The sequence below is a fragment of the Oreochromis niloticus genome, linkage group LG3, assembly GCF_001858045.2.
Source record: "Oreochromis niloticus isolate F11D_XX linkage group LG3, O_niloticus_UMD_NMBU, whole genome shotgun sequence".
Lineage (NCBI taxonomy): Eukaryota > Metazoa > Chordata > Actinopteri > Cichliformes > Cichlidae > Oreochromis > Oreochromis niloticus.
In genome coordinates this window covers 39,931,794-39,950,837 of record NC_031967.2, presented here as the reverse complement: position 1 = coordinate 39,950,837, position 19,044 = coordinate 39,931,794, and the positions used below count along the sequence as shown (strand labels likewise).

Here is a 19,044-nt window from a genome sequence, read left to right as displayed (position 1 = left end):
TCACCGTTGTCCTCGCTAGTGATCTTTGTGTTCCTGAGCCGTCAGACTCTGGTAATGCTCGCAGTGTTTTCTCTGAGTTAGCCAATATGGATTTTCCAGCTGTTGAGCTGAACAAAGGACTGTTATTCCACCCCAGACTCACCTACACGCTATTACTGGCACTGTATCCCCGCTGGACTGTTTTACTCCTCAGCCTGTTGATTCTGAGGTTTCCCAGCCTGAGCCCAGCCACACACCATCAACAGTTGTAAATAAAACAGTGCGTGCTGAGGAGCACAAACAGGCTAAGACTGTGTGTTCTGTAGCCGATGCTCCTTCTGGTTTGTGTTCCAACCTGTTTTATCTTTTCACATTTCCTGTGCTGCCCAGCCAGCCCTGGACACAGTAAAACTTCTGCATCTGAGACTTCCTGTGTTGGTCCGACAGTTTCCTCTCTGTGATCTTTTCTGTGCCTCAGCTGGTAAACGTAAATGGTAACAGAGTGCAACCTGCCATAGTTAAACTGGCTAAAGTGCTTGAACTTACCACAAACTTCTTTGGTTCCTGTTTACACCTCAGCTTCTTCTTATTTTATATGTATGGCTGGTCATGGGGAATGAGACAGAACACAGAAAATATTTGTTTTTGTTTTTTGGCTTTTTTTTAATTTCTCCAAATGATCTCGGAAAAGCACAGTTTTAAGCACAGATTTTTTAGTTTTTGTGGTTTTGAGTGAAAACATTTAAGTTTAACATTAAACCCAGGAAGAGTTCCCACTTTGGGTTCCAATTTAAGCAGATTATTAAAGTAGATCTTGTTACGGGTCCGAAATTGAGGACGAGAGTAAAACAATCATGGTCCAGAAAAGGTCAATCAAACAATTTATTTTTAATGAATACACGCAGCGTGGGGAGATGTAAACTGGAAACCATCAGTTGTAGATCCCCAACCAAAAATACACTTCAGATTGCTTTTATAACATCAGGGTATTATGACGCCCCCTCATGCGTTTACAAGCACATTATTTGCATGTTCAGAACATTATTTGCCTCTTCTACAGACACTGATCTATTCTAAGAGATAACTGCAGAGACAGGAGTTCCCCTTTCTGGCATCTTCTCCAAATAAGGCGATGGGGTCCCCATGGACTTGTCCTCCTCTCTGCGTCACCTGTTGCTAGGCAGACTCAAATGCAACAAGAAGCTGAATACATTCAGGCCTTCACTCAGCCACTATTTTACTGTAGCAAAATACTCAGCATATAAGCTTTTAAGATTATAGATTTAACTCAACGATTTAAAGTGGTTATAACTGCACCTGTAATAAATATGTTAATATTTGATTATGATAACCCCTGTAATTCAAATTATAACATAATGCCAGCAACTTCAATAAATGCTTGAATAAATGATAATTACTGCAATGATAAGATGATGGTTATGTAGAATAATCCCTATAATTCCACAATTCCCTCTCTTGACGTCTTCCAAAGACGTCACTACACCATTTCCAGGTCCACTACCTTCGCTCTGACCCTCTCTAGCCGTCCCCTGACTCAGCAAACCAGACAATAACCTCACGTCATCTAGGTGGTCCAATAATAAAAAACGCCAGCTCCCACTTGAAAACACTTCATGCTTAAGTGATCTCTGCTCCTTTCCTGGGTCCCTCTCTAGTGGAAATCTAGTGGAATGGACCCTCGTCATCAATCACTAAGTAAACTGAATTGGCGCAGGTCTCAAATAAGAAGTAGAAGACTCTTGGGCCCTCGCTCAGGCCTGCTACTAGATTTATGTGTATTGTAAGCATGCATGCAATTAACCTGCTATGTTCTCATCTTCCCTCAACATGTATCACCTGGACACTCTCACCAGTGAAGCTTAAAACCCTCTTGGATAGAACATCAACTCTAAACAAGCACAGTTATGCAATGTGTATAAAATGAACTAAACCTGTGAATAGAATGAATGTGATGACAAACATATTCAATGCAATATGAACCCTGTAAACAATATTACTGATAAACCATGCTGTAAAACATGTTCTTAATGCAATCATAATAATGCAGATTATATAGTAGGGATAAAAGAATTTCTGAATCCCCACATTCCCTCAGTGCCCACTGTAAAGTGTAAAAGATACAATTAGCTTTCTCCTGGTAAAGGGTCCTACATTATTTTCTCAACCTTTGGAAACCTCCTCTATCGAGTTAACCCATTTCATTTGTCAAACTTAGGCCTGATTCCTTCGCCCCCTTTAACGGGTAGCGCATATCCGGTCTGAACACTGTGTTTGGGCAATTTACGAATTGTTGCAGGATTTCTATGTTATGTAAAGTTCCTCTCATCCCTTTTATGCTTCCATTATAACCTATGTCTAACAAACTTTTGATCTTCTTTGTAATATAAACAACTAGGTGTATTTGTGCTCTGTTTTTCTCCTTTCTCTGGTTGGTTCCGTTCGGTCTGGGGCTTCCAGGATTCTCGCTGTGGTCCTGAAATCTTCTCCTGTAAAAGATAGAAAACAAAAACCTCTCTCTGCTACACCTCACTAATCTACTGTGTTCATCCAATGTTCCTTTAATTATTCAAACTTGGTTCACAATATCATGTTCTGGGCTTTATCCTTTTTATTAACTTTACTTAATCTCAATACTCTTTATGTGTGTGAGCAATACTTTTAGTTTTATTAAACACACCCCGGGTAAAATATACACCATCCCCATGTCAGCCTACCTCTCCTCTAGAAAGCACGCTTCAAAATTTCTATCAGGATTTACACCTCTTTTTGCTTCAAGCATATACCTAACATGCAAAAATTACTGTTAGTGCCAGTTACACAAGTTTCCATTATTTACAACACTTTGTTTCACCCGTCTCACCCTCACATGTTTCCTGTTCACTTATTACATACTTATCTTTAACACCGTCTGCCTCACTAGTTGCTAAGCAGAAACAAAGCACCATGTGTTCCACCCTTGCCCTATAAAATAAATCTATGTCATGTTTGTGTCTGTAAGCATGTTTTGCATTCATTCATTACACTCCACGCCATCCATGCAAGTTAAGAGCCATACAGTTAAAAGCTACAGGCCTTTGGCCTCGCCTATTTTAAATCAAGCAGGGGAGTTTCATTTTACTTTAAAAATAACTCTATTTAAAAATAACGATTTCTGCCTCAGTTTTACCATATCTAAATTATCAACAACCCCAAAAGTCATAAAATGATCCTAGAACTCATCTCAAATTACCTCTTAAATTCCCCCTTTATATTTGGACACACCAGATGTGTCCAAATAAATAAAAACTCAAAAACTCAAAATGCATCACCCGGGCTTAAGAAATTAAAGGAAAAAGGTTAGTCATATCATCTCTCAGAACAGCTCAGCAATCCTCCTCTCCGGTGGATCTGCTCCAGCCCTGAAAACCTGTGTTTAAGGAATAAAATCAATTTAATCATCATGTCAAATCTTCTCAAACTCCTTGCTCCATGCAAAAGTCTGGATCCTTGGAATTTCCTGGAAACAAAACCTATACTTTACATTTCATACTCAACTCTCCCCATTTATGATCCAATCTGTGTTACAACAAAGAAAACTTAAAACAGAACAGTTATCAATCATGTGTTTCTTCAGTTAATGGTAACATGAGTTATATCAAACAATGTTTCCCTTTTAGCATTTAGCATTTTATAATGTAATAACATAATCCAACCCCAGTAAATAAAACAAAAATTCCCTCCAAGCAAACATCAGCATCCCCAGAATTAAATCTTCCACTTGTCCTGCTCATGGCAAAAGCAAAACAAAGCATCCCCTTTCTTTTCCTCACATGGTAAATTGTCTGTCCACATTTACTCGTTCCCACCTTAGTCCAGTCATTCACATTCACTCACATGCATTCACACATGATATTTTTTGCTGATCTGCAGCCTTCCGCGCACGTCATCAGATGCTCCACATCAGCAAAATGAGCTCAATCATTTGTTTTATTTCGTTTTCCTTTTTAGGAAAATAGTTCTCTATACTTTTGACTGGATTGACTCACTGCAATCCTTACTTGGTAATTTGTCCGCGCCGTCAGTTCACTCTCTTCCAGGCCTGCTTAGAGCAAAAATGAGAAAAAAGAGAGCTGATTGTTAGCTCATCAAAGTACAAAACAAAATCACCTGACAGGTTTTTTCTAAGTGCACTGTTATAAAAACTATGGGCCCTTTTAGACATGTCCATGTTTATCAAAACTCCCTCTATTAAAATGAAAAACAACAGCCCCAAAAAATCTTAAACCATCTTAAATTTCACCCGTTCAACACACCGAAAACCTCGCCAAAAGCTACACCATTTCGTACACAACAATAACCCCGGTTAAGCACTTTACCATACTCAGATTCAGCCTAACACCTTACAACAATGTGTCAACCCTAATTTATAAACCTCCTAATCAAATTTGCACCTCTGAACAATCTACCCCTCCTTTAAGGCCTCAATCACACACACACAGCAAGCTCCTCTGTCCACATTCACACAAGCTCTCAAACTTTTTCCATACTCAGCCATATCTCAACAATTTAACTTGGCAAAAGAAATACATGTTTAAACTTTATCACATTATTGAATTATTTTCATTTTCTTTCTATACTAATCACTTGTTTTGATCACTCAGTGCAAAAGCACTGCTAAGTCACCCTTTTAAACTAGTTTAATCAGTTTATTCAACATTCACACCATTCTATCACTCATACAAGTAGCAAGCCGATCTTCATTGCATATGCTTATGTTCTTAGCCAGGTTTTTAATCACTATCTATGCATTACTCTTCATTACCTTATCTCTGTAAGGTTAGTGCATTTTCTGTTTGTATGTGGTATTTTGCATCTATGGCTTCGCAGTCTGTCAGACACCTTTCCAATTCTCCAGTTAAGCAGTCAGTTTTCTTTTTCCCCGAATTACTAACCCTCTGTTTTGATTTCCCACCTTAAATAAAGCACTCCTAGTCTTCAGCCAGGAGCTAGGGCCTGTTTTCCAGGTTCATGGACACATGATTCTGTGAACAATTCAACCAGAAACTTGCCTTAACTTATCCAGTGATGTTAACTTCTAACTTTCTTCCGACTGCTGCTGTGGAGAGTTGGTACAGTTCTGCTTTACCCCTGAAAATAACAAAACTAAGACATTTTCATTATTACCACAAGTACTTAAATGACCCATTTCTCTGTCTCTAGTCAGAAATACCAATTATGTCATGTTTATATCATGTGTATGAATGTAAGCGTTCTACTTGTTGCATTTTCATGTTAATTGAGTGTAAGCTTGTGTTCTTCGTTGCATGCCAGGTGATCCTCTTAATTAAGTGTAAGCTGCATCTTCATTGCATCCTATATATTCATATTTAACTTATGCATCTTTTCACTGAGCTTTAGATTCAAACTATCTCACTTCTGATTCATTTCAAAATAATTTCACATGTAACAATTTGTATGTGTGTTTTCTATTCATTAAGGTAATGACAATTATTTTCTTTCATTATTCTTACCTTTTCTAAGGTTTACCTCTTTGTTATGCTGTGGTGGACATCCCTAAACAATTCATGAGTTCAGGCTTCAATTTTTAATCCAATTATATCCTATATTCTCGCAGTCAAACTCGTCCAGCTTCATCTCTCACTGGTCCCTCTCTGCACAATGTCCTGTTCGGGCTCCAAAGCTCCAGCAAACACAGTCTCAACTCAGCTGCTGTCTTCTTCTCTGTTTCTTTACAGTCTTTCTTTTAAGTTAAGTCCCAGCATGGCAAAATATCACTCAATGTCCAGTGCTCTTCCACAATTCTTTATCCCACTGTTCAACTGCCCAGCCTGTATTTTCACAGTACATGTTGCAGTACTCTTACATGCTGCTGCTGGTCGTCAGTCGTCATCAGTGTTAATGGATCAGTGGCACTGTCGTTTGCCTGCTGTATTCAAGTCCACGATGTTCTATCGGTCTTCATCAGGCGATTAACTGTCCTTTGAACTTCTTCTCCGCTTCAGGGACAAAGTGAGAGATCCAGCCGCACAATTTCGAGCCAAAGCCTGGCTTATTTTCTCCCAATTCTATTAATCTGCTCTTCTGCTGCTGAACTCAAGGTTCCAAAGTTGAGAGACGTCCACCTGTATTGGCATACTAAAGCATACAATTAGTATTATATTCATTTTTATCTTAAAACCTCGATTTGCTTCATCTTCTTAGAATTTAACTCTGTCTATTTCTCTGGGTGCTCCCCTGACATCATCAGTCACACACACAGCAGCACAGTATTTCCTGTTTCTCTTTCCTGTTTCTACAAATTAATCAAACACTTGTTTTTTCATATTTACAGTCTACAAACCCTCTTTTAGTTTTACTAAGTCTTGGTCTAAAAACAATACACCTTCCTTTCATACACACTTTTAAATAGAGCTCTTTCAAACATAAAAATAAACTCAACCTCTCATACCATCCCTCATGCATTTCTTGAATTAAAAGCACTTTCAAACTTTAAAACATCCTACTTTACATCACAAAAGAAATATATATATACTTTTAAATGTTCTAACCTCTTTCAGACGCCATAAATCGTCTCACACACACTGCCTTTTCTCTCAAACTTCTCCCTTTTTCACTCACTCAGACAAATCATTCAGAGACATTCAAATCAAATACTGACAGCTTTCACACGGTTAAAATCACTCAAAATACGCTTTCATACGAGTATCTTGGACATGCCTTCCATAATCAGAAAGAGCAAGTCAAAAAGAAAAAAGAAAAAACTGAAACCTCTCATCGTCTCACACACAACTTCTCACCACACACACATAACTGAAAAATAAAACACACCAGCCTTTATGGCTCAAAATATATACATCTATCAAAATTCAGTCACTTACTATACATGCACTACAGCAACTCAAAACTTTATTTATAACCCTCTAATAAACATAAATGGCGTCTTAAACACGCGCATTCAACAATGTTTGCAGCAGTACTTGTGAAACCAACTGTGGTTTAAGCAGTTCACAGCTTCTTAATTTGCATTTTATTGCCTTCTAGGACATTCTAGTCTCTAATTCCTCTGTTTTCATGTTATCTCCCGTTTGACACACAAACACCACCAACACACACTCCCCCTAAAAACCCACAAAAAACTATCCCTAAAAAACACACACAAGAACCCTTAAGAAACTTCATTCATTTATTTATTATTATTTTAAACCCTTAATATGTTGTACTGTGTTTCCTCTGTGCCCGCTGCAACCTATATTAACATAAAGCCAAAATGTAAACAAATCTGTCAAATCTAACTACTTATATGTCATCGGACTAAAGGAAAAACCACTTACAATCTTCTAAAGTTCTCCTTTGCCCAACAAACATCAAACGACTTACACCTATATTTATCACTCAAGGTCAACTATGCATTAGGAACCCCAAATGTAACTGTGTATATTATCTCAAACTGAAACGAAACCCATCTAAAAATCCTAAAACATCTTACTTGAACACCAAAAGGGACATCACTTACAGACATATTTATTAATGAAATTATTTCAAAGTCAATTTCAGTTTTCAGACCCCAAATAACGGTCATAAGTATCAACATTTTATGTATCCTATCTCAAAACCCAGCAAACAGTCATACAGTCATGGCAAGAAATAAAACTTTACTTACAATATTGTAATAAACAAAACAGGCGTTCAGCAATGTGTAACAGTCTCTATCTAAACTTCCTAAAACTCTAGAGACCTTGCAGCTGCCTTATTTGCATTTTCACACACACACACACAGTCTAAAAATAATACCAGCCCGACTCACAGACTCCGACAAGTCTCTTAATATATTTACACAGACGTCTTTATAATTACAACTGCAGTATTATCAGGCCTATTAAAACCTAGACAATTTAGACAATTTTAAGTTAACCCTCCAAGGGACAAACTCCAAGTTTTTTATTATCAATTACCCAGTATCAGGTCCAACCTGTCTCTGGTCTAATCTCTAAAATCCCTAATTCAATTTAAAAGCGTCCAACGCCCAAGGTCCAACCTTTGCTACCCAAAAAAGTGCATAAACCGTTCCAAACGGTAAAGTGGTCCAACCACTAGCTATTTTGGAGGTTCCCAAGTTCTCCACGATCGCCAATCGGACTATCCCGTCCAACGGAAAATCCCGAGCGTCCCCAGGAAATTTGGAGCGTCACCTCCGAGAAATGCACTTCCTAGAACATCCCACAGTTCCGTTCTACATAAATTTACTTGTATTTTAAAGACATCCTATGAAACCACAAAACCGACTGTATTGATGTCCAAGCCCAGCTTTATATTCAATTATAACTGTATGACCATATACAGATTTCAAATGACCTATATCCTAAATTCAGTAGTCCAACTACTTTAAATTCTCTTTCCTTAGCAGTCCAACTGCATTTCCTTTAATCAGTACTGTTACTTAACCTTACATTACCATTACTTCAACTTCAATTCTCATGAGATTTTCACCAAAATCAAAACAGACATTTAGCAGTAATTTCAGTGAGTAGACTTTTAATTTTGTCATAACCAATCCAGCACTGTTTGGAAATAATTCAACAGGTAGTGCCTTACCTTTGAATAAGCCGGCTTATGTCCACTCACTTCGACCACTGACTCGTGTCTGCTCGTTCGAGCGCCTCGGACCCTCTCGGTCTCAATCTCCAAGTGTCTCTCCCCTCAACCCAGGCCAATGCACCAAATGTTAAGGGTCCGAAATTGAGGACGAGAGTAAAACAATCATGGTCCAGAAAAGGTCAATCAAACAATTGATTTTTAATGAATACACGCAGCGTGGGGAGATGTAAACTGGAAACCATCAGTTGTAGATCCCCAACCAAAAATACACTTCAGATTGCTTTTATAACATCAGGGTATTATGACGCCCCCTCATGCGTTTACAAGCACATTATTTGCATGTTCAGAACATTATTTGCCTCTTCTACAGACACTGATCTATTCTAAGAGATAACTGCAGAGACAGGAGTTCCCCTTTCTGGCATCTTCTCCAAATAAGGCGATGGGGTCCCCATGGACTTGTCCTCCTCTCTGCGTCACCTGTTGCTAGGCAGACTCAAATGCAACAAGAAGCTGAATACATTCAGGCCTTCACTCAGCCACTATTTTACTGTAGCAAAATACTCAGCATATAAGCTTTTAAGATTATAGATTTAACTCAACGATTTAAAGTGGTTATAACTGCACCTGTAATAAATATGTTAATATTTGATTATGATAACCCCTGTAATTCAAATTATAACATAATGCCAGCAACTTCAATAAATGCTTGAATAAATGATAATTACTGCAATGATAAGATGATGGTTATGTAGAATAATCCCTATAATTCCACAATCTCATTTTAACGACTTCACAGGCACCTGTTGAACTGTCACTAACCCAAAACCAGCGAGAGCTCTAATCCTGCTCCACAGGCTCAGCCTAAAACACCTGTAACTTTCAAGGTCTGAGATAACAATAAATATCAAAATATCACAGTTTAATAATAATTAATATTTGTAATAAATGTGTAATAATATTTTTATTATTATTTGATTTGATTTTCCTGTTTGCAGCAAACAATTTCACAAGCAGAGCTGCTGTCAGTCCACAGTAGAGGCCGATCCTTCCTCGTCTCTCTACTGCAGAGACACAAACACATCTGGGTTTCTCACATTCATTAAAATCAATTACACTAACAACACATCAGAATAAGAGAAAAAAAAACTGTTAGGAGCAGGTTATGTTCAGAGTTTTACTTTTAAATTCACATTTTCTCTCTGAGTCTCTGAGTTTTAGAACAAAACCTGATCAATTGAATTCAAACATCAAACTAAAAATGTCCTAATAAACTTTCAAACAGAAAGTGTCAGACTGTTTTCTTTGGTCTGTTTTACTCTGAAAATTCACATTTATATGAAACATTTCTGCTGATCTACACAGACCAACAGTCAGCAGAGTCAGTATTAAATATCAGAAAATGATTATTACCAGTCTACTTTCATAAGTCACCAGTATCATCTAAACGTCATGTTGCCTCCTGTCATTCAGAGGTGTGTGCTGAGCTGGAGCAGCAATAATGTAGAAACTATGAAACAGAAGAAAGTGCAGCACACAGGAAAAATTTATGACATGTTGATAAGAGTTATGATTACAAGTGTGTGAGTCAGTGTTGTGTTTCACTTCTTAAGACTCAAACACTGCTGTGTTTTGTTTTTAAAATGTGCATTTATAAATCCATAAAATATGTTTACATGTACTATTATTAATTATTTTTTTTAAATAGATGAATAGAAAAATAACATTTGTTCATAACACAATTTCAACTTATCAATAAAAACATTAAAGCTTCAAGTACAAAGTTTAAGTCTCTAAATGAATCCTGAGGGTCTGAACTCACAGCTACACTCTGAGAGTTTGTATGAGATCAGACAATAAAGCAGCAGATCAGTGTGGATCGAAGAACACAAACACCACTGATTCTGTAAGAAAAGAAAAGCATCACTTCCTGTTCTACGCTATAGCTTAATCAGAGCTTATCATACATAATCATCATTATAAAATCAACATGAATACTTCATTACAAACTGTCATTCAGTAAAAAACTGAATCACAGGAAGTGAAATAAAGCTAAACATCTCAAATCAGCTTCACGTTGCTCTGAGGTCGATGATTTCCTTTAGTTTCATTATCAGTGACAGTCTGTTTACCTTCAAAATAATGTAAACTTGAAAAACTGTTTCCTTCATCGAGTTTATGATTATAGCTCATGAATGAACAGACTTGCATGAAGTTCATGATTTCTTGGATCATGTCTCATTATTTTGTCCATCATGTGTTGTCCTCAGGATTCCCATATACTTGTTTAACATTCACCTAGAGACCATTTTTGGCCCGAGGACAACACGAGGGTTACAGTGAACTCCAAAATTCTCATTCACATTGTTGATCAAACGGTTTCCACTGACTGATCTGAGGAAGTTTTCTGACTCCATTATTAGATGAGTTAAGTTGCATTAGTAATGAAGGCACTGAAATAAATCTGTTAAATCCAAGTTTAAAGCTTTACTGTTTCTGACATCACTATGAATAACATCATATCCTGTTAGGACCTCCTGACCATCATAATGAGAACAAAGAGAATCCTGTAAACTGAGAAAACTGATTATTGGTTCTTTTGATCAACACTGCATGTAGAGGAATATTAACATTAGATTCCTGAGATCTGCTTCCTTAACACAAGATATTTTTGCTTGAAAGTGGAAACCAGAAATAGTGTGTTTGGCCGCTCCAGTGTCAGAGGACTTGGGGGCGTGACGATGAGTTTTGTGTTTGTACCATATTCGGTGAAGAGCAATCAGGCTGTCACAAGTGGACTGGGAGGAGTGAAGGTGCAGTGAAATGTGCTTTCACAGCAGGATGGATTTAATTCTTAAACTGTCTCTGTTGAGGTTTTGTAGACATGTGACTGCTTATTATGTGACATTAACTTTTCAGCCATTTTGAACGTGGAGTAAACCTGATACATCAAGTGAGTGAAAAACCTGGAAATATTGGCCCCGTCTCAATATGTGTACTTGTGTTCTCGTGTACTCGTAATACGTCATCAATCGGAGACCAAGTACTGTTCCAATTCAAAGCACGCATCAAGCTGAGAACTCGCTCCGCCTGTTTTATCGAGCATGCATTGGTGGTGGTTTGTGTGGACTTGGTACAGCTAAATATCCCAGAATACATTTCATCCAAAACTCAAATGCAGCAATGGTGGAGGAGCACGGCTACAAACTTTTAAATATTAAATTTTACTCTTTCTGGGTCACAAAATGAACTTTATTTTCGGGCAAGAATGTATCTCTGTAAACTTTAAATATCTGCTCCACTTATCAGGATATTTCCAAAAGTGCTCTGATGTTTTCAAAGACGTCTGTTACCCACCAGCTTGATAGCAGACCAAGAGGTCAAGGATCACTAGAGCCCAGCGAGCAGAGCGGATTCAAACCCCCCGTGGTCTTTCATTACTCAAGTTAAACATGATATATAAGTCTCTTAGATAACTTTGAAATGTTAATGTTTGGTTTATTTCAAAGATTAACATTTCGAACAGTGTTTTAAACACTGATTTCCTTTCTGATATGATACCAAGTAAAATTCAGGGTGGTATCGACGACACTGATCCATAACTGACACTCTGTGCAAACATGTAAGGTTTCATTGTATTTCAAAATCCAATTTATAATTGTATTATGTAATTATAATAATATAATAATATAGCTTCACAATGATTACAAGACATCAGAATACTTGTTCTTATTGCTTAATAATGCAGAATTATCATATTGAAATAAAAAAACCTCAAGTGACTCCGTGAGAGACGTCTGTCTCACCCCAGCAGCACCTGTCCCTCTCCTCCTCTTCAGTTCACATCAACATACGCTCATCATATTCTACGACAAGGTTCGTGGTGTTGCCACAACAACTCACTGTCTTGCCACATGTATCGCAAACAGTTTCTTGGCTGTTTGTGGAGGTAATACGTCCACATGTGACTCTGTTTATGCTCAGCCATTGTTGTGAGTGCGCACGCCAGGGGGCTGCGACACATTTATGCAGCTGTATTTCGCATATGACTATAAAAGGCGTAAGAGGAAGTAGTTCCTTCCAATTTAGCCGATCCGAATGATATAGTTTCTTTCCACTGTGTTCTGATTAATTAAAAACTACAAATTTACCCCCAAAGTACTAAAATGTCGATATTTTAATAAACACACCACTAATGTTAACAGTGTTTTATTTGTTCCTGAGTAAATCGGTTTGGCTGAGATTAGCTGACTCTGGATTAAACCTAACATGTTGTTGTTATGACCACATTTTGAGCCCATAGATGTCACTCCTAAAAACTTCCCCTTCTCCCTAAACAACCAAATGTCACATGTTGCCTTATCATTTTTTTGATTGGCTGACATGGTAAACTCTAACACCAATAGGGAAGGGGTGTTTTTTCTTTTTCTTTTTTCACTCGCAAGTGGAGAGCGTATGCTAGGCTGTCTGTAGAAAACGCCGTTTTTGTCTAGCATCCCTGTTGAGAATAACCTTTGCAAATAAACAACAGCTAATAATATAAGATCAAAGTATTTTATTTGATGTATTGACATAAATGACAGAAGAAAAAGGCCATGTATAGCAGGACTACTCAATTACACACTTAGGTGGGCCAGATTTTCTAACCAAAAAAAAATTTTCCCTGGCTCAGACATGCAAAAGTTAAACACGACCATATGTTACAGGCCTTCGATGGACCTGTTTTGAAACTGTTTTTTTAACAGAAAAGCAGAGACGGGAGACATCAGTTGCGTTCGGTCTGCAGGCTCTTCCTCGTCTGATTTATTAACAGAATTTAACAATGTCCTTTTCTTTTCATTTAGACACACATTGCTCTTTTAACAACAAAAACACATTCAATTAAGTCCATAGCTCAAACTCTTTTGGTTACCTTGCACTCTCGCAAGAATAAACGTACAAAATAATCACTGTATGAGTGTCCTTATTTACAATAAATCTGTAACCAAATTTTACTGCTGTTCAGCATCAAAAACATTTCTGTGCAGTACCCTTAACACTGCAATTAACCCGCTTATGTCACCATTATACTTTCTTTATACTTTAACAGATTCAAACAATATATTACATTTGTAAACAATAAACAAAAATACTCTAGCATTGTTCACAAACAGTTTACAATCATCCACAAACAGTATACATCAGACTATTTACATTTGACACATAAGAACTGGGTAGGTTCTAATCAACTATAACTTCAAATAATGTCAGGATAAAAGAAGTGTCCAAGAGCTGCATTTGTCACAAAATAAAACAGATAATAAGACCAGCTGCCTATTTAGACTACGAGTGAAATGGCGGCTTCCATTACAAATGGCGGTATAGTTAGCTTTTTCTCAAACGGTGAAAACACACTCTCTCACAACATTCGCGGTCTTTAAACTAAAACAATAAAAGGTTTCTTGCCTTTATATGTGCATTGCAGTGAGCAAACTTAAAGTACTAACCTGTTTTTTTAACAGAAAAGCAGAGACGGGAGACATCAGTTGCGTTCGGTCTGCAGGCTCTTCCTCGTCTGAGGCACAGAAGCGTTGCGACGACCTGTCGCAGTCAGCGCTATCTCCCCCTTGTGGCAATGCCACGCAATTACATTGTCCATAACTTGAAATGAAAAGTGGCATACCACCATAAAATCAGGTCTTTTACATCAAAAACAATTCACAAAAAAAATTATAATTGTGACCATACACTTGTGGGCGTCACACACTCCCCAACAAAAAGAAAATGGCTCCTGACATTTAACCTTTTACCCTTTAGTATTCATTATACTCATTATTCAAACAATTCAAATCACATTCCCTTCCCACATACCCACATTCCTTGTTTACTAACATGTATAGATTGGGCGGTTATAATATACAGGGAAGGTGCCTGGGTGTGCCCAGTGAGATGTCGGAATGTGATATGGCACTAGGTGAAAGTAAGGTAACAGGGGATATGATGGCATGGTGTAGTGTGTTGTGTTTGGTGACTCGTGCACTTCAGCACAACTGACTGATGGGTGTACCCGGAGAGAGGGCTGGCCAAGGGTGTCATATGTGAAATGTGTAGCAGGTCGTCGTTCTCTAGTAGACCTTCTTGGAACTGATTCATTTGTCGGCGGGGTCACATTGGGTGTATACCGTGCCCTTTCTGAAAGCGGCAGTCCAACTTCTCCCCCGTCGACTGTGAAAGGCACTTCGGTGACTCCTGATTCCCGTCCCACCTCATGTTCCTCCTCTCCCATGTCATTGTCAAGTTCAGTGTTTTGGTGTCCACCATCTTGTTCCATTCCTGTTTCCCTCAATTCATCTGTTGCTGTTCGTTCCCCCAATACTGTTGCTTCTGTCGGCTGAGGTGCTCTACAGTTAACCACTCTGCTGAACTCAGCTGTTCCCCTTGAGGGTCCATCAGTATGGTTATAGGTATGTAGAGCATCCTCTTTGGTTCCACTCCTCAAATCATACCTCAACTCATAATACATTGAACTCTCATCATCATCGGAGCTTGTGTCAGAGTGGGGTTGAAATGCTGTCTCTCTTTGAGCTGGTTTTGGTTTCTTTTTCTTGACGGCGGATGGCCCGTCCCCTTTATTTACAGCAGGCAAGTCCGCAGGAAGCTCATTGACAAGATGCAGTAGATTGCGATGCAGAACACGCACTCTTTTCCCATTTGCCTCTGAGGCCACTCTGTAGACTGGGCTGTCATTGTACTGTTCCTTCACCACATAAATGGTGTTCTCCCAGTAGGACCTTAACTTGCCAGGACCACCCCTCTCAGTCAGGTTCCGCACCAGTACTCTGTCTCCAGGTTGGAGTACCACTCCTTTCAAGTGCCGGTCATAGTGTTTCTTCCCACGATCACTTGACTTTTGGCTGTTTTCAGATGCAATCCTGTAAGCTTCAGTCATTTGTTCTTTCCATTTCTCAGCATAACCTCTTGCAGTTTGTGGTTCTCCATCAGTAACCAACTTGAACAGGAGGTCTACTGGCATTCGTGGATGTCGACCAAAAAGCAGAAAGAATGGTGAGTAACCCGTTGCTTCATGGCGCATGCAATTGTACGCATGAACCATCTGTGGGAGATATTCTCTCCATCTTTCTTTTTTTTCTTCACCCAGGGTCCTCAGCATCTGCAAGATGGTACGATTAAAGCGTTCAGCTGGGTTGCCCTGAGGGTGGTACGGGGTTGTTCGAGAGTGCCCCACATTGCTCAACTGTTGCAGAGTCCGGAAGAGCTCGTTCTCGAACTCCCGTCCCTGATCATGGTGCAGCCTTAAAGGGTAGCCAAATCTGGGGATATAATCACTGAAAATCCTTTCAGCTGCAGTTTTGCCACTCTTGTTGCGGGCTGGATAGGCCTGGGCATACCTAGTAAAGTGGTCTACCACAACTAGGATGTACTGATATCCGCCCCTGCTTGGCTCTAAGTGGAGGTAATCGACTGAAACCAATTCCATTGGTGAGCTTGTGGTAATGCTGGACATGGGAGCTCGGACATGTGTCACCGGTTTCTTCTGTTTGATACACGGGCACTGTTGGGTGACATAGGCTTCGATGTCTCGCCTCATGTATGGCCAGTAGAACCGTTGCCTCGCTAGGCTGAGAACTCTTTCTACCCCGACATGCCCCATGTCATCATGCAGATGTTTCAAGACCAGGGATTTGAAGCTAGCTGGTAAGACTAGTTGACGCTTTTCTGCAGTCTTACGATACAGAACTCCATCTTCTAAGCTCAGCTTTGTCCACTCATGCATCATTTTCCTCGCAGGACCTCTCACATTACGTCTCATGTCATCTGTCAGCTTTTGATCTGAGTCTTTCATTTTCATGATCTCACCTATTGCAGGGTCTGCTCTTTGAGCCCTTTGTAGTTCATCCAGATTGATGGGTGTGACCATTTCTTGGATTACTGGTTCAAGCTGGTCACCTTGTGCTAGAGCCAGAGCAGCGATCCATGCAACATCTCCATGCTTGCCTGCTCCACATCCCTCCCAAGTAGCGGCAACAGCTTCTTTGGGGAGCTCTTTTGTACATTCAGTGACGTATCTGTCAATGTCAAGGGGACTCCTCGACAGGGTGTCTGCGTCAACATTTACTTTGCCAGGCCTGTACCTTATATCAAACCTGAAATCTGATAGCTCTCCCACCCATCTGAACCCAACCGCATTCAACTTGGCGGTACTCATGACATAAGTTAAGGGATTGTTGTCCGTGTAGATGGTAAAATACGGGGCATAGAACAAGTAATCCCTGAACTTCTCGCAGACAGCCCACTTGAGGGCGAGAAACTCAAGCTTGCCCGAGTGGAGTCTGTAATTCTTTTCAGCTGGTGTCAGTGTTCGGGAGCCGTATCCAATCACTCTGAGCTTTCCATTCTGATGTTGGTAGAGAACGGCTCCAAGTCCTTTATCAGATGCGTCTGTATGAAGGACGAAGGGAAGCTCAAAATCTGGGTAGGCAAGTACAGGGGGGTTTACCAACATATCAATCAACTTACACAGGGCACCCTGGTGCTTCTCGGTCCACTCAACTGGTGTTTTGGATGGTAACTGTGCACCTTTCCCCTTCTGTCCTGTAACCTTCCCCAGAAGATGCTCCTCTTTGGTTTTCTTGGGTTGCAAAAGCTCATAGATGGGTTTTGCTATTCTTGAGAAATCCTGGATATATGAGCGATAGTAACTCAGGAACCCAGCGATCCTCCTCACATCTCCCACTGTGGCAGGTGTCTCCTTTTTCAGGGCGTACACCGCCTCGAGATCTTTTGGATCGATGCGTACTCCTTCAGCTGACACTAAGCGCCCAACATACCTCACTTCTCTTTTAAATAGGTCACATTTTGTTGGCCGGAGTTTGACTCCGTAGTTCTGCAGGGCTCTCAAGACTTTCCTCAGCCCTTCCACATGTTCCTCAAAAGTCTTGGCGTAGCACAAGATGTCATCCAAGTATGGGATGCAGCACTCATCCCGAAGGGGAGCCAGCATTTCTTCCATACTGCGTTGGAATGCAGCAGGTGCGTTGGTAAGGCCGAAGGGAATTCGCACCCATTCATAAAGGCCCCAGGGGGTGATGAATGCAGTCAGATGACGTGATCCTTCTGCTATAAAGCCCTGGTGATAGGCTTTTCCCTGGTCCAAAATGGAGAACCAGTTGTAACCTCCCAAGGTGTCAATGAGGTCCTGGATTCTTGGTAATGGGTGGCGATCAGGTACTGTGCGCTGGTTCAGGAGACGGTAGTCTATACAGAGCCTTAAGGAGCCATCCTTTTTCCGCACACAAACTATTGGCGCAGAGTAAGGAGATCTCGACTTTACAATCCATCCTCTTGCTAGGAGGTCCTCAATATACTCTTTAACCTCCTTATAGAGGGGTTTTGGAATTGAGGTGTATGATTTCTGAATTGGGGTTGTGTCTTTGAGTGTTATTGTCATTTCCAAGCTGGGGATGCACCCCATGTCGTTCTCATCACGTGCAAAAGCCCCTGACTCTTCCCTTAACATTTTCTTGGCAACAGTTTGTTGGTCTTCAGTCAGGTGGCTAACATCAACAGGTGGATCCCATTCCTGTGTTGCTTGATCTTCACCGCACTGCTGGGGTATTTGAGATACATCAGAGTCGACATCTTGAGTCACTTTGGGCTCACCGAGGTTTGGTAAGTCTGTTTGTACGACTCCTGCTATTGGTTCAATAGTTCCCAGGGCTGCTCTGCCAGTGAGGATCACATCGTGCTTAGTGTGGTTGCCAATAGGTACTTTGACATATGGGACTCTGGCGTCACAAACTGTGAGGAGGCTGTTGCCGACATCAAGCTGTTGCAGTTGTGGGTTACTCTCAGTTGGTTCAAAGAGCACGAGGGGGTTAGACATGTCAACTGTAGAGGAAACTTTACACTTAACATACTTAACTTGACCAGCTGGGATTACTACATCATGCAGGCCCACTTTTAGGACACTCTGGCTGACCCCGCTATTACTGGTAAGCTTGGTCTGGATGAAGTTGACCAGTGCCGTCGCTGTGTCATCCTGGAGGTTCATTGCGCTGCGCAGGAGGCTCACAATGGTGGGTATGAGGTTTGTACTAGCATTTGGCCCCAGTATCAGCTGTTCAATTACATTGAAACCAATCAGGGGGCAGTCCATGGGCACACTGCTCACTAAAAAGGGGACTTGTACAGTCAGGTTTGGGTCACTATTCTCCGGGAGACTCACCATCACGCCCACCCAGCCGTCGTAGGGTAATGGCTGGCCATTAACACCAAGCACACTAAGAGCCTTATCTCCAATAAGTTCTGTCAGTGGCCGGAGTTTGTGGTCAGAGAGGTAGGTTTTTGCCCACTGGCGATCAATGAGACTCACTTGTGCACCTGTGTCCAATAAACAGTCCACTGCAAAGCTATGAATGTAACACTTGATTTTACATTTTTTTCCAACAA

The 19,044-nt window shown here is 40.2% G+C and overlaps 1 protein-coding gene across 1 annotated transcript in view; it reads left to right on the top strand.

Annotated features, from left to right (window-relative positions):
- LOC109203633 (tripartite motif-containing protein 16-like) overlaps positions 1-19,044 on the top strand; it is a 536,611-nt gene that overhangs the window by 482,774 nt on the left and 34,793 nt on the right. The gene's annotated exons all lie outside the window — the stretch shown is intronic.